General features: G+C 41.3%; 2 pseudogenes; one reads left to right on the top strand and one right to left on the bottom strand.

The window, feature by feature from the left end:
• The first annotated feature begins 473 nt into the window (after positions 1 to 473).
• LOC124024444 lies at positions 474 to 9,945 on the top strand (annotated as a pseudogene).
• A 3,815-nt stretch (positions 9,946 to 13,760) lies between these two features.
• LOC124024443 lies at positions 13,761 to 15,798 on the bottom strand (annotated as a pseudogene).
• Positions 15,799 to 16,654: the final 856 nt, after the last annotated feature.

Here is a 16,654-nt window from a genome sequence, read left to right as displayed (position 1 = left end):
CCTTCCTGTACTCAAATAATTGACTCCTGACGGTATGTAAATAGTTTTTTGATCATAAAAAAAAGTGCCATGTATGTAAAACGTGTGTGAAATGTATATGTAGCCAGACAAAAAGGAGCATCAAAAACACACAAAAAACCACACTAAACAGCAGAATTGGTCAGGAACTAGTAAAACAGCCGCTATCTAATCCAGCACCATTCAATGCCCATTCATTATAAACCCACCTGTCCTGTTGCTGCAGGATTATTTTCCTGCTGTAGCAAACTGGCTCAAATTAAGATTTTACATCTGTGTATTGGCTATAAAGTGCAGGGATCCTTTGTGGCCATGCATTTACAGTGAGATACATATGTGATTATTTATATTATGGGTGGCATTGTTTAGGCATATCTTCACCATGTATAATGGTGATTTGTGGATGATTTATACTACACATATCATATGGTAAGCACGCCAGATTGTGAACATTGACTACTGGTATTGTCATTTCTCCATAGCCAATTTCCCTGTGGAGGAGATCAGCGCTTTATTGAACTCAACTGACGGATGTATTCAAATTCCTGGAGTTGATATAGAAGCTCTAATGACTCGGCAAGTGATAATGAGTACAGTAGATAACAGACACACATTATCAATATATTATATCAGAAATATGTCCTCATGTAAATACAATGTGGCTTTTATTTATGATTATAAACTGGGTGGTTCGAGCCCTGAATGCTGATTGGCCCGACAGCCGTGGTATATTAGACCGTATACCACGGGTATGACAAATGTATTTTTACTTATCTAATTACATTTGGTAACCAGTTTATAATAGCAATAAGGCACTGGGGTTTGTGGTATATGGCCAATATACCACGGCTAAGGGCTGTTTCCAGGCACTCTGCATTGCATCGTGCATAAGAACAGGCCATATAACCCCACCCCCCATTGCTTATTGCTTAAAACATACTGTGTGATACATACATTTGAATTTCCAGACATGCCTATTACTTCATTGGGATCGGTTGTGCTGTGTTCCTGCTGGGGACCTTTCAGGTGATGTTGTTCTTGTTGACACGCACAAACAGACCAAACGGATCCGGGAGAAATACTTCCATGCCATCCTCCACCAACAGATGTCCTGGTTTGATACACACCAGATAGGAGTTCTCAACGTCAGGTTAACAGAGTGAGTTTGATACATTGGATGAATGATTGGGATTTATTTTTTTATCAAAGACAGTGTCATATTTTAGCATATATGATCACATTGAGCAACTACAGATTGTTTCAATAATGTCAATTATTTTAATACTTTTACTTTCTACAGTGACATCAACACAATCAACGAAGGCCTTGGAGATAAGATCTGTGTGTTCGTGCAATTCTTCTGCACCTTCTTGTCAGGGTTCATCATTGGTTTCATCTTCGGCTGGAAGCTAACCCTCGTCATCCTGGCCGTCAGTCCTCTCTGGCAGGATCAGCTGCCGTCTGGTCCAAAGTAAGACTACCAATGATCTGCAAAGACAAAAGCTTCATCCCAAATGGTACCCTATTTCCTATATAGTACACTACTTGAAAGTAATAGACTATATAGGGAATAAGGTGCCATATTGTTTTCATATGTGTCACTAAACAGTGGTCGCATCACTACTCTTGTGCCCAATCCCAAATCCACCACTAGTTTATACTTATCCAATCCTCTCAGTTTTCCACAATCACATTTCTTTTATAAAGAGATTTTTACATCAGCATTGTAAGATACCGTATTCATGAACAGTTTGTATTTGATTTCAGATACTTGCCACCCTGACCAGTAAGGAGCTGTCTGCCTATGCCAAAGCAGGGGCGGTAGCTGAAGAGATACTGGTGGCTATCAGGACAGTTGTGGCTTTCAATGGACAGAAGAAAGCTGTGGAAAGGTTAGTCAGTTATTAACTAATTAATGTGTTGCATAAAACAGTGGATCTTTCCATCATTATTAATATGATCTACCAAAATCAAGACACATTCCCCTATTTAGGCATGTCTTCTATATATTTTAGGTATGAAAGAAACTTGGAGGATGCTAAAAACTTTGGAATAAAGAAAGCCATCACCACTAACGTGTCCATGGGCTTCACCCAGTTTGTCATATTTGGGACGTACGCCTTGGCTTTCTGGTACGGACCAAGCTCTCTGTAGACGAGCCTGAAAACTACACCATTGGAAAAACCATTACAGTAAGCTTTTATGGAAGATTTTAAGTAAGAATTTACTATTTTCCAATAGATGCATTTACATTTTATTGTGAAGAGGCCTCTGCAATGTCTTCACACCTGTTACTCTGCTGATATTAATATAATTCCTTTCTTCATTACATTCTTTATTGCTGCTATTTTTAGGTCTTCTTCTTCGGTGATGATTGGGGCGTTCTCTTTGGGCCAGGGTGCGCCTAACTTGGAAGCCATCGCCAAGCCCGGGTGCTGCCTATGAAGTCTACAATACCATTGACCAGGTACCGGAAGTAATCAGTTTAACGCCTGAATCACCATAGCACTGACTCCATGTGAACTCACTCAGAACAACATGATCTCAAGAACTCAAGTCGAATTTAGACATTTGTCCTACTGCCAAGCGGTTGATGAGTTGATTTGTTTGTCATAGCCACGGCCCATAGACAGCAGTTCAAAGGAAGGTCACAAACCAGACTGTGTGAAAGGAGACATTGAATTCAAGAACATCCACTTCAGCTACCCCTCCAGGAGAGATGTCAAAGTAAGTGGTGGATTTGAATCGAACCAGATCCAGACACTAACCTGTCTCCAAATGATTTGAAAAATGCACAATGAGGAAGAAGCTAAGTTGAATTTTCAGTTTCCAGTTGGATTAGCAAAAACAAAATGACAAGCAGTACAATTGTAAAAGAACAGGTAAAAATACATGTTAAATACGTTGTGGGATGTGTTCCCTGTCGCTGTAGATTCTTCAAGGAGTGAATCTGACAGTGCCTCGTGGGAAGACCATAGCTCTGGTTGGAGCCAGTGGATGTGGGAAGAGCACCACCATTCAGCTACTGCAGCGCTTTTATGATCCCGACTCAGAGAGGTATGAACAAATCTGATCAAGGTTTATTCAAAGTGTGTTTAAAGTGCATTTGATGAGCCCGTCCTCCAATAGCTCCACCCACCAGCCTCCAGTGAAGGACTCACATGCTTTATGATCCAACCTCAGGAGAGGTATGCAGTACACGAGCGCATTGAAGTTCAAACACCTGACCCATAGTGCATACAGAGACTCACATGCACACACACGTGTAATGGACACACGAACATTCACTCACGTACACTCATTCCCAAGTTCTGGTTTATCAGGTTTAGTGTTGAATTAAGTTCAGTAAAAAGTAAAATAGTATTGTAGTGCCCTCTGGTGGAATGTTGATATATCATTTGTCAGAAACGCTGTTGGTTTTGTTTGCATAGCTGAGGGTGGTAGGGGTGCTGAGGCTGCTGCAGCACCCCCTGATAAATCAAAATAAGAAATAAATAACAACAATAATAATAATAATAATAAACAACATTCCCATTTTTATTACTCCTGTATGAGCATAGAAAATACTTGTCAGCAAAGCAGAGACATTTGCATGCCTAATGAATATGACCCTGGTTTGTTGTCAGATTACCCTGGATGGTCGGGACATCCGGACCCTGAATGTGAAGTGGCTGAGGGAGAATATGGGTATCGTCAGTCAGGAACCTGTGCTATTCGGAACAACCATTGCAGAAAACATCCGCTATGGCAGAGAGGATGCCACAGATGAGGACATCGAACGGGCCGTGAGGGAGGCCAACGCGTACGACTTCATCTCCAAACTCCCGATGTACGTGGGGATACTGACAAATGAGGACATACAATGGCTTCAGTGTTTCACATATATTATACATTAAATGATCTATGGGTTACAAATGATTTGAAGTGAGTAGGACAGCAGATATGCTGTTGTTTCTATGGCGACTGTGTTGAATTGAAAAAATTGTTTGTTTGTTTTTGTTTTGAAATTGTATACAGTGTAAGGAAATGGCCAAATAGTGATGTTATCCAAATGGACAAATTTAAAGATGATTATTTCATCTCCATCCCATTTAATGTGGCGTTAACAGAAGCTGAACACCATGGTGGGGGAGCGAGGAGCCCAGCTCAGTGGAGGACAGAAGCAGAGGATAGCTATCGCCCGGGCCCTGGTCAAAAACCCCAAGATCCTCCTGCTGGACGAGGCCACCTCCGCCCTGGACACCCAGAGTGAGTCGGTCGTTCAGGCCGCTCTGGATAAGGTCAGTACCCTCCCCTGAGGACCAGACCCATGGTTAAAGTTGATCTCAAACCTGCTTTTGCGCAACCTAATAGCCTGATTCGATTTGTTTGACTGCAGCCTTGCAAGTTCACGTTTGCAGCAGTTGACAAACGTCAAGAATCAGAGTGAATCCATGAGATCCTGTTGGAATCCATCTCAGTGAAAATGAAGACGTAATGAAAGAAATGATTTGGAACAAATGATGGCAATATTGTCTCCTCCCATTCCCATAGGCCAGAGCGGGCCGCACCACAATAGTGATCGCCCACCGCCTGTCCACCATCAGAACAGCTGACGTGATCGCTGGCTTCAGCAACGGAGAGGTGGTGGAGCAGGAACACACAGGGAACTCATGGCCAAGAAGGGGGTTTACTACTCTCTGGTCATGCAGCAGGTACTGTATCACGCTCACTACATCCCAAATGGTACCCTATTCCCTTTATAGTGCACTGCTTTTGACCACCAGGGCCCCAACTCTGCCTCAACAGTAGAATCAGCCAACGTCTAAATCATGTTGATCAGAGTCCTATTTAGAGACGTATATCATCAGTATCAGAGCAATATACCTTATCAAGCCTGTGTCTATATGAATAATGATCAGTAATAAACAGGCTCTGTGTGTAACATGTTCAAATCCACTATCACACCTTGTCTGTTGTTCAGAGTCAAGGGAAGCCAGAGGAAGATGAAGAGGACCCTGTGGAAGAGGATAACCCTCCTAAATATGAGGATCTGGATTCTGTCCTATATGACTCATCTGACATGGATGAGCTGGAAGTGGGAAACGAGGAAGGAATAGAAAACGGCGGCTTTGAAAGAACTCAATCAGCAGTGGCCGTGTGGAAATGAAGACGACCAGGAGGAAATCTAAGAAGTCCAAGAAGGACAAGAAGGTACTATTACATAGATAATCCTTTATGGCGTCCTTTATGTGCTATATAGGAACATGGCTTTGTTATAGTGCTATTGCTAAACTATCATCATACCTATTATATAATGTATGGTATATAATGTATGGTATATAATGTATGGTTTATAATGTATGGTGAATATAATGAATGGTATATAATGTAAGGTTTATAAAATGGTTGCATTCATTTACATTTGAGTTATTTAGCAGAAGCTCTTATCTTGAGCGACTTACAGAAGCAATTAGGTTTAAGTGCCTTGCTCAAAGGCATATCGATAGATTTTTCACCTAGTCGGCTCGGGATTCGAACCTGCCACCCTGCTGTATATAGTGATAGTTCATTGTCATCAGAAATAAGATCTGTTACATCATGTTGGTCCTTGGTCATTTAGTTTTGTCATTGATGACAATGTTTGATGACAGAAGGAAAAGAAAGCAGATGAAGCTCCAGACATCCCCTTCACCAGAATCCTGGCCTTGAACAAGGCCGAGTGGCCGTACATGTTGGTAGGAACCCTGTCTAGCTTGGTGGGGGGAGCCGTTTATCCCTGTGTCGCCATCATCTTCGCCAAGATCATTGGAGTAAGTGTTTCACAAGACCACCTCCTTGTGTTCATAATATGAAGCATTGTTAAATACTGCAGAGACTATTCACATTTCCTAGGTGTCTTCATTGAGTTTGATTTAATCGAGGTGGTCTTACTTTTCCACATAATTTATTTGATGGTCGTTGGTTGGTGGGTTTTGGCTCCTATTTTCCAAAGCAGCCTTTTCATTTTCTGTTGTTATCCATTTTGGGGGGTTTCTCTCCACCCCGTGACCTTCTCTAGGTGTTTTCCGAGGTTGACCCGGAAGTCAAACGACAGAAAACCATGATGTTTTCCCTGCTCTTTCTTCTCATCGGAGGAGTGGCTTTTGTCACCTACTTCCTAAAGGTTTTCTAATTTATAGATCTAAACTGTGTCCAAAATGGCAACCTATGCCCTATACAGTGCACTATCTCAAACATTTAATATGTTGTGGGTATGTCTGGTTGGGTACATTTCTGCTGTATGTTCTATGTTTCAGGGTTACATGTTTGGAAAATCAGGAGAGCTTCTTACCATGAGGCTGAGGAGGCAGGTATTCCATGCCATGATGAGACAGGTAGGATAAACTGTCATGCGGAACATAAATACTTCAGCAATTGTACATCAATTTAAAAGACTGACTTGTCATTGCTAATTTACTTTACTGTATTGATAATACCAGCAAAAGGATGATGCTGAAATGCCACTTTGCAGTGTTCTGCCTCAGAACCTTGCTAAAATGCATTCCTTACAGGAGATTGGATGGTTTGATGACAACAACAATGCAGTGGGAGTTCTAACCACCAGATTGGCCACCGATGCATCTCTGGTTAAAGGGGTAAGCACAATGCTCTGATTTACACATTGAGATAGCGATCAAAATCGATCACATCAAGTCGATGTCAATTCAGAATCATTCTACTGTACAAATCTTTAAAAATGTCTACCTGCACATATGCTGTACATTTACAGTTGCGTTCTTTAGAGTTGCAATGTCTGATAATGGATGGAACCTACTTGTTTCCTCTCTCCTCACCACCAGGCGACTGGGTCTAGGTTGGGTCTGGCCACCAACACAGTCTGTGCTCTCACCATCGCCATTGTGGTGGCCTTCATCCACAGCTGGCAGCTCACCCTCCTCATCCTCGCCTGTGTGCCCTTCCTCATTGGAGCCAACTTCATTCAGATGAGGGCCATGGCAGGCCACGCCTCCAAAGACCAGGGTGCCCTGGAGCAGTCTGGGAAGGTTAACATCAACTTTCTATTGCAATTGGGGTTGCAAAACTCCGGTAATGTTTCCACAATTCCCAGATTTTCTAGTAATCCCAGTTCTAGGTTTTCCGGAATCAGGAGGGATTAAGCAGAAAATCAGGGAAACCTTAAAACAGGATATCTGGATAACCAGGAATTTCAGGAAGGTTACTGCTATTATGCAACCCTAATTGCAATGCACTTTGAGACAGTGGGCGACTATATCAGTGTGTGATACCATGTGTTCAAATAAAACGTTAATGAATCTTTATTCATCTTCTGTAGATATCTACAGAGACCGTTGAAAACTTCAAGACAGTTGTTGGATTGACACGGGAGGACGTCTTCTTTCACAAGTTCATGGACAGTCTAGAAAGACCATACCAGTAAGAGTACAGTTATTCACTTTGTTATAGACTCAGCTTTTGGATTGTTTGACCTTATAACCTACAGTCAAGTACTGATTAGATTTCAACTGAATACATCAGGAACGGTTTGGTGAAGGCTCCATCTACGGACTAACATTTGCCGTTGCCCAAGCAATCCCTTACATGGTCAATGCTGCAATCTTCCGCTTTGGGTCCTGGCTTATTGCTCACTGTCACACAGAATATGAAAATGTTTTCCTGTGAGTATACATTCTGGTACTGTTATATCTCAAATGAATACATTCACACCAGGGTTGGGGTACATTCCATTTACATTCCAGTCAATTCAGGAAGTACACTGACATTCCAATTCTAGTTGTCTTCAATGCTTTTCAATGAGGAAAATGTGGAGTTGGAATTGGGTTTTGAATTGACTGCAATTGAAATGGAATGTACCCCAACCCTGACTAGAACCCTTGGCTGCCACATTGTCACTACACGATAATGTAAAAATAATAGTAATAATATAATTATAACATTTGGTGGGTGCTTATATTTGTCCTATTTCACACATGTGTATTAATGCACATGTGTGTTTTTTGCATATCCCAAATCTCCTGAGACAGCCTCGTTGAGTTGGGTCATGACCAGGGTCTGCCGATATAGTGGCAGTGATAGTACAACATTGTCCTTTTCTTTCGCAGTGTGTTTTCTGTGATCATATTTGCTGCCATGAACATAGGAGAATCAGCATCTTTTGCTCCTGACTTTGCCAAAGCGAAAGCAGCTGCAGGAAGAATTCTTGGCTTGTTGGATAAGAAACCAGAGATTGACATTTACAGTGAGGAGGGAGAGAAGCCAGTGAGTGAGATGTAATGTGTCTTACTCTAATATAAACATAAAAACAATGATATAACATTGTGTTTTTTCTGGGACAATGGTATAACATTGTGTTTTGTCTGGAACAATAATCTGGAAGGAAAATGTTGTCTTTTCCAGACAGACTTTGCCGGGGACATTGAGTTCCGAGGATCCACTTTGCATACCCGACCCGTCAGAACGTGAGGGTTCTCCAGGGTTGAACGTGTCAGTGGGGCCTGGTCAGACCCTGGCCCTGGTCGGGGAGAGTGGCTGTGGTAAAAGCACCTCCATACAACTACTGGAGCGCTTCTATAGCCCTGCTGAAGGACAAGTGGTGAGACCAAGACCAAAAATAATCAAATCATAAATGTAATATAAAGCACACTTTCAAAACTATTTCAAAGTGCTAAACCAGTATACTGTGAATTGGAATGCAACAAATATAGTAAAACTGTTAGGCCACTTTTTAACATTTTAATATTTAATATTTGTGAAGGTTGGCCTAAATCTGTGGTATTATTGTGGTGTCTCAGTTAATGAAGGGGTTGACCTAAATCTGTGGTATTATTGTTGTCTCAGTTAATAAAGGGGTTGACCTAAATCTGTGGTATTATTGTTGTCTCAGTTAATAAAGGGGTTGACCTAAATCTGGTATTATTGTGGTGTCTCAGTTAGTGGATGGGTTGGATACTAAGACCCTGAACCTGTCGTGGCTGAGGTCTCAGCTGGGCCTGGTGTCCCAGGAGCCCATCCTGTTCGACTGCAGCATCTCAGAGAACATCCAGTACGGGGACAACAGCAGAGAGGTCTCCCAGGATGAGATAGAGGAGGCAGCCAAGAACGCCAACATCCATGACTTCATCATGGGCCTGCCAGAGGTATAGTAACAGTATAGTGAGGGAGATGGGAGGAGACAGGATAGGCTGTAGCTGTAGGATGATATTTGAAGTCTTCTCAAAGGGGATCCAAAAATGTCACTGGTGAGGTCACAGTAGAACTTAAACTAATGTATCTCTAAAGATATTCATATAGAATAGCTATTGACTAGCCCAAGACGGGCTGTTATGACTTTGTTTTAATTTATATTTTTAAGGTGTTCAATATAGACAAACACTATAAATTGTGTTGTTTTTGTTAGAAATACAATACCAGGGTTGGGGACAAGGGGACCCAGATGTCTGGAGGTCAGAAACAGAGGATAGCCATCGCCAGAGCACTGGTCAGGCAGCCTAAAGTACTGCTGCTGGATGAAGCCACTTCCGCCCTGGACACAGAGAGTGAGAAGGTAAGTCACATGGACATTGAGTGCCGACCATCTCATTTTCTACCTATTCATTAATTCATTAATTACTTAATGGCCTGGTCACACACAAAAGCTTATCTTCACACAGTATGTCCTCTCCCTCCTTCCCAAATAACCTCTCTGTCTTTCTGTTTCCTCCCTCCTTCTCTCTCTCCCTCCCTCCCCCAGATTGTCCAACAGGCATTAGATGCCGCCCGGCAGGGGCCGAACCTGCATCGTGATCGCCCATCGCCTGTCTACCATCCAGAACGCAGACCAGATAGCGGTAATTCAGTATGGTCAGGTGACAGAGCAGGGTACACATACTGACCTCATGGCTAAAGGGGGCTTACTATGCCCTGGTCAACGCCCAGGTCAACCACTAACTCATATTCAGATTGATGTTTTGCAGCGTACGTACTGTTCTGTTGAATGTTGTTTTGTGAGCTCTTTTATTGAGCTGCACTTCTTAGCCAGGTCCCCTTGAGAAAGAGGTCTCCTGTCTATAATGGGACTTCCTGGTTAAATGAAGGTTATTTATAAAAATGTATAAAGAATAAGGAATCTATATGGATAATGATATGGCAGCCATAACTCACTTTGAACGGACTGCTAAAATTATGTTCAATTGCATGATACAAATTGTCTCAGTGTCAATTGGTTTGATCACATGTAGGTGGTGCACTGAAATGTAGGCTATTGGTTACTCACTGTATTAGTCACTTTAGCAGTAATGCTGGAGCACGGACATCAGCGAAAATAAGTTAAGCTGCCTCGAATGAATGAACTGTTCTTGACCATGGCACCTTTCATTGTCTGAAGACAACAGGTACAGTATGTATTTCTATAAGAAAAACAGAGACACATTATCACAGTGAAATGAGTGGATAAAAGCAGTGATTGGGAAAGGTTGTATACCTGTAAATATGAGAGGTTGATGTTCAGAAGACTGTTGTATGTTATTGTATACTGTGATATTTGGATTATTTTAAACGGGGACACTATGCTCTAAAAGGCAAAGTATGCATTTGAAGAATATCTATATATTTAAATGAGTACACTATGTAAGGCTGTTACTTGTTTGTAAATATGCATTCAAATAAAACATTACATCCCATAACATGTCTTTTTTAACCTGATTCTAAAGTGACATAATGATTCATCTAAATCTAAATTAGATTGTGGGGAATATGTCAATACATTTTCAAATAAACTTGGAACTCGTTCATTTTAAATGAGACTAAATAGGCTACTGAAGTCTACAGAGGGTTGATGGACACAAGATGGCGCCCGTTGCCAATGAAACACGTTAGTGGGGTAGTAGAACTTTCACAAGACTCCCATTCGATTGAGGCCTATTTCAAATGCCGCTAAATGTAGCCAAGCACGGCTAACTTCGGTAAAAATGACACTTGTTTTCCAACTGTAAAAGAAGGTTTAAATAACACTAGGTGGCATAATTGTATAAATATATGACCACGTCGTTTTAGTCTAGTGTTATGGAAATGATCTTATTTGGTTTACATTCCCCAAAAATGGTGTAAAGGTAACATTTATTATCTTGCACGCCGGCAACATTAATTGTATTTCAACCTCTCGAATTCAATCAGAAATAATAGTCTACAGCTGGCCTTAAGAAAACTATTTTTAAAAACACGTTAAAATATTTTTGTTGTCATCAAAATCGTAAAATGATAAAATCGCGATAGTCCCAGGCTCGGTGTTCAATGATCTCGGCCTATTTCAAAAGACCCAACATGAAGCGATGAACCAGTTATCCCTATCGTACATGCCCTTCTCAGTCTAGTCAACCTAAAACATTTTGGGAGAAATGTATTATTCTTCGCCAATGTATTCACTTCGTTACATATTTGTTTTATTAAGAGTTCTAAGAGTTTTATATATTAACGTAGCCTACATTTTTCCCACAGCAGGTGAAACATGCACCGCTGCACTGTTTCCCAAATCCAGTAGCTGATTTGGTTCTGGGTGCCACTGCCGAGATTACTCAGATATATACTATAGACAGACTATAGTTTTTTTTAAAGCAATAAATATAATCTATTTCGTGGGAATAATTTTGTGGCTCTAGAGAAGTTTTGCACTACAATACATATAAGTATTATGATGGAAATTATTTGACGGATCTATCAAAGTTTTGCGCCTCAACGTTTTAATCTGAATTTTGCCCATTTTACATTTGGTTTTGTTTGAATAATGCTGATATTAATAACATCCTATACATATGACCTTATGGAAAATTAACAAGTACTGTAAAGTTATACATATTAGAAAGAAAAACTACTTCTGTCTATTTCTAAAAGTGACACGTTACATTCGCAACCAAATATGGAACAGGTTTTAAGCACGCAGCATTTTCTTTATCTGGACGCGAGCTTTTATGTTCAGAAAATGAGATGGGACCACAAGAAAATTATAATACTTAAAATAGTAGTTACAGTATTTATTTTTCAAACATGGTCATGCAATCCAGCTAAAATGTTTGTTTTTAATGTGGATGTTCGTTTACTCAAACTACCCAAACTGTCAGACACGTATCTTGGCGTGGAAACGTCATATATACTATATACTTTTATTATAATTGCCCATCGTTAATAACAATTTCATTACATACATTCAAATATATAATTGTATTTGTTTTTATATAAAATGTTTTGCACATCTGGATGTAAAACGTCACAGAAAGAAAGCTCAGCGCTAATACTAATTTATTAAGAAAAACTAAACCTATGGTTTAGGCTATGAAATTCTGATGAAAGAATATGTTCTATTAAATAGTTTGTTTGAACTTTCGTATTTGTTTGAGAAGCAGCAGATCGGAGAATCAAAGACATTTGATTGAATGAACTTGTAATTGTACATAAAAAAAATGTATGTGCAGCATCGGCCTATGTCAACTATTTCTGAAATTGCCACAGCATAGCAACATTTTGGGTGGGCTTACAAGTAACAATTTTAGCCTACTTCTAAATTGCAGAGAATAGCTTTGTCGACTGTGCCAATGACGTGTTCAATTTCAATTAGGAAGCAAACAAACTCAGTCTAAACGAATTGATTCTGAATCCATACCGACTTTATTGAGTGGCTTAAATTAGAAAGCCAGTCTCTGAGAAATGATAATTGTGAATTTAACGTCACTTTACAACATGCTTACTTAAATTAAAAGATGAGAATAATAAACAGTGAATGATTTCGAAATCTTCTTACAAATAAATTCAAAGTGCGTCTATTAAAAGACTCAGAAATACAAGTAAAACTCGTGGTTAAATATAACTCCCCACAATAACATTTTTTATATCCTGACAAACAAACAAAACAAAATAAAACAATAATGTCAAAATACACTTCCGTACATGTTCAGATATTTACTAGAGCCAAATTTACAACTAGAAATGACTATACAAAATCGCCTCATGGACAAATACATAACTCACCTTTACATTGGTGCGGGATAATTTTCTAGGCTATTACATTTCTCATTATATACAGCCTTGCAGTGACGTGAAATGTAATTATTCATTACAAACTTGGACAGGCTCTTTCTGATAGTATCCGTGGAGCGTTTAACCAACGGGTGACATAACGTTTCCTCCATTATTAATAATAAACAGGTGATGTGTTCGATAGGGTAGATCAGGACATAAAGAAAACGTGGATCACCGCACATAAACAGCTACAGTGATTTGTCCTTACAAAGGAGCCGCCGAAAAGGACGCGTACTGATCATTTCAGTGTTCAACAGGCTAATAAAGTGCCACAGTTTGGTTTTGAATAAAAGTACGTCAGCACAGCAGTAACACGATATTGCAGGACACATATTATCACCAAGTGATAGAACAACGTTGTCTATTTCTTGCTTATTGTAATACCCATGTAATAACCATGTTGCGTAAAAACACTCAAAAGGGTACATACACCAAAGTATAGGCCTCCCCGGTTGGATCAGTCTGTGCGTTAGAAGAACACTGATGTGTTTACATTGTGCCCCCGTGTTCCAGTGTGCCTTCAGGATTACTTTACCAGTACTGTATTTGACCTGGACACCCCACGTCATCAATAGGCTACTAGGAGATATCATTTGATCAGTAGTCTAAATCACTTGATTAACTCAACTTGCAAACATTAGCATAATTACGCATACTCGACGTATGTCCACTGTAGTTTAGCCATTTCCCTCAGATCATATGCTTTTCTCAGATATTATACTTAGTTGAGAGAGTTTAGAAAGGCCGTTCGTTTCCCGTTCCCGGGTAGATTCGGGAGCTTGCAACAGGTCGGGGGAATGGCATCGAGGGCTCCCGGTGCACTGTGCTCACTGTCGGTATCGCTTCCCCTCTTTCCCCCGCTGCCAGAGCCAGACCCGGCGGAGCCCCGGCGCTGTGAGTCTTTACGTGTTTACTCAGATGGTCGCTCCGCATAAACCTCTTGTTGCAGACGGGACAGGCGAATCTTTTCTCCCCGGTGTGCGTGCGCAAGTGTCGCTGGAGCTCATCAGAGCGCGTAAACCTCTTCCCGCAAAACAGCCAGTTACACACAAACGGTCTTTCTCCGGTGTGCCACCTCAAGTGCGCCTTGAGGTGCGACGTTTTGCCGTAAACCTTTCCACAGCCCGGAATGTGACAGCTATGGAGCCCTTTCCTCCGCAGACTTGCTCCTGCCGGCCCCAGCCTTTCCGACTCCTGACAGTTGGGACAGTCGCAGGTGGCTCTGCCAGAGTAGCGCCGTGCGGAGGACCGGGGAGACCCCGCTAGAGAGGCCGTTGGCCCCCCAGATAACATATTCCCCCCTGCTCCGCCTAATGGAGACGGACTGGAGTCCTGATAAGAGGATAACACCGGCTTGTAACCGTCCATCAGGTGTTGTCCGGTTGTCAAAAGGTGTGGAGAGGGACTTGTACTGAAGGCTGAGTGACTTAGGCTGGAGTAATCGGAATTGTAGCCCCCTAAAGGAGAGTGTAACGATGTCTGGAGTCCACCGGAGTGCAACGAGGACTGTAGAGCTGCTCCACTCGGGTTCTGAACATCAATCCAACCCGCTCCCACATCCCACCATGCAGACCCGCTGGTGGTACCAACCTCTCCTGTGGGGATACCATGATGGGATGACTTGAACCAGGACTCGTACGGATGTGCAACGCTCATTCTCGGGTAGATGCCTTGCAGACTGTCCACTGAGGAGTGCACCTTGGAAATGAAGACGGGCTGATGGCTGGGTTCTTGAGAACTGTTTGTAACGGAGGCCTGAAATACAGAATAGTCGTTTCCAAAGTGGGGCGTGGATGAGTTGCCGGACGTTAGGGAGAAGGCACTGGAACCGGGAGAGCTGTTAGTGCCAAACGAGTCCGATAGACCAGCTCCGTTACGGGACACTCCAAAACCGGACAGGCCGGACCCAAGGCTGCAGCTGCTGGCGGTGGCTCGCTTCCACGGGTGGAAGCCTTTCCCAAAAGATGAAGAATTATCCGAAATGGAGGATGGTGATGGGCTCGGACTCCTATCTTGTTGCATGTCGCAGCCAACATGGCTAAAGGAGTCGATCCTAGCCTCGGCTCCTCCTGAAATGACAAGAAACAACATGTTGATATCGATAACGAACTTTTCAGTTTGCTTGGTCAGTTGGTGCCTAATAGCCTTTCCTATAGTAGGCTACAATAACAATGATTATTTGGTCGGTGAAAAGTTCATTCCGTGCTAATGCAAAAGCTACTTTGTAAACTAGTTCCATTTGCAATAGGCCAACTAGCGGGACAGTTTAAACAGGCATCTTTTCCAAGTCATAACAGAGTCATAACATACCTGTAGACTGAGATGAAATAGAACGCACCAAAATGTAGCTATAACAAAACTATTAAATGACGTTACATATGACACATGTACAACAACATGCGCGTCTTGTGCACATCAGTAGAAAGTTATATCCCGCGCGCGTCTCTCTGTCGTTGCGAAATGAATCTCAGCTTTTTACTCGTGACCCACTTGCTTAAAACATAATCAACGAACTGTCTTTCCTAGTGTGACGGAAGCAATGTTAATCCCCTCCGCTGGACAATAAAATAACTAATTAAACCAGCAAGAAACCCCTTAGACTCACCCCTAGAAGTGAAGTTGCCATCACAAAAAGTGCCCTCCTCAGAGGATCTTTTTATATTTATGAATCACGGCAGTGTTTTTTTAGAGGTGTGCAATACAATGATGTGTTCCGCCCATTCCACCACAATTGTAGGTCCTCTCCGGCTTTGAAGTACCGCTGTGACACGGGCGACCAATCAGCGCCTCTGTTCCACCACACTGCCACATTCTAACGTGAGGTCATCAGTAGACTACTTCAGACAGCTCTCCACCCCTTCACCACCCTCTTCATAATAAAAGAACGGAAGAAGGTAAAGTTAAATGAGAGTGAAAATAATTACTTATTCAAATTTGAAAGAGGAAATTTGGGAATTTTATTTATTTACGATTAAAATGAGACTACTTGTGCTATTATTTATTGTTATCGTAATTATTGTTATCAGGTTATTATTCGTTGTTGCTGTTATTGTTATTTATATTTTGTGGTTATTACAGTGGTATCAAACATTTGTATATGACTATTTAGGAGATTTTCAATCCCTTTTTTCAAAGCTTTTGCTTCACTTTGTACCAGTGTTACATTGAGGACACAGATGTCTTAGCTAACCTTCTGTGGCATATTTCCCTTCGAAGTTTTACATTAATGTTGTTGTCATTACTTTTAAGTAATTCATGCGAACAACGATTATGAAGCCTTACAAAAGACTCCACTGTTTTCACATGCAGGACCAATATTACCTTTTTTGAAAATGTCACTTTACTGTAATTGCATTCAATTATTTTGACAATTTTGATTAAAACTACAATGCACTGCATTCCAGAAAATAGATGACTGACTTTATCATTAACTTCATAGTATGACAAAATAATTATACACTTCATTTAGCTAGTTCGTTTACATTGGTACATCAGTCCACGGAGTTACAGTGTGTGTGTGTGTGTGTATGTGTGTGCTTCATTTAATTTAATCATTCTTACCTTTCCCTGTTTTGTGTGTCCATTTGAG

Source organism: Oncorhynchus gorbuscha, unplaced genomic scaffold, assembly GCF_021184085.1.
Source record: "Oncorhynchus gorbuscha isolate QuinsamMale2020 ecotype Even-year unplaced genomic scaffold, OgorEven_v1.0 Un_scaffold_1857, whole genome shotgun sequence".
NCBI classification, from domain to species: domain Eukaryota; kingdom Metazoa; phylum Chordata; class Actinopteri; order Salmoniformes; family Salmonidae; genus Oncorhynchus; species Oncorhynchus gorbuscha.
This window is presented reverse-complemented; position numbering and strand designations above follow the sequence as displayed.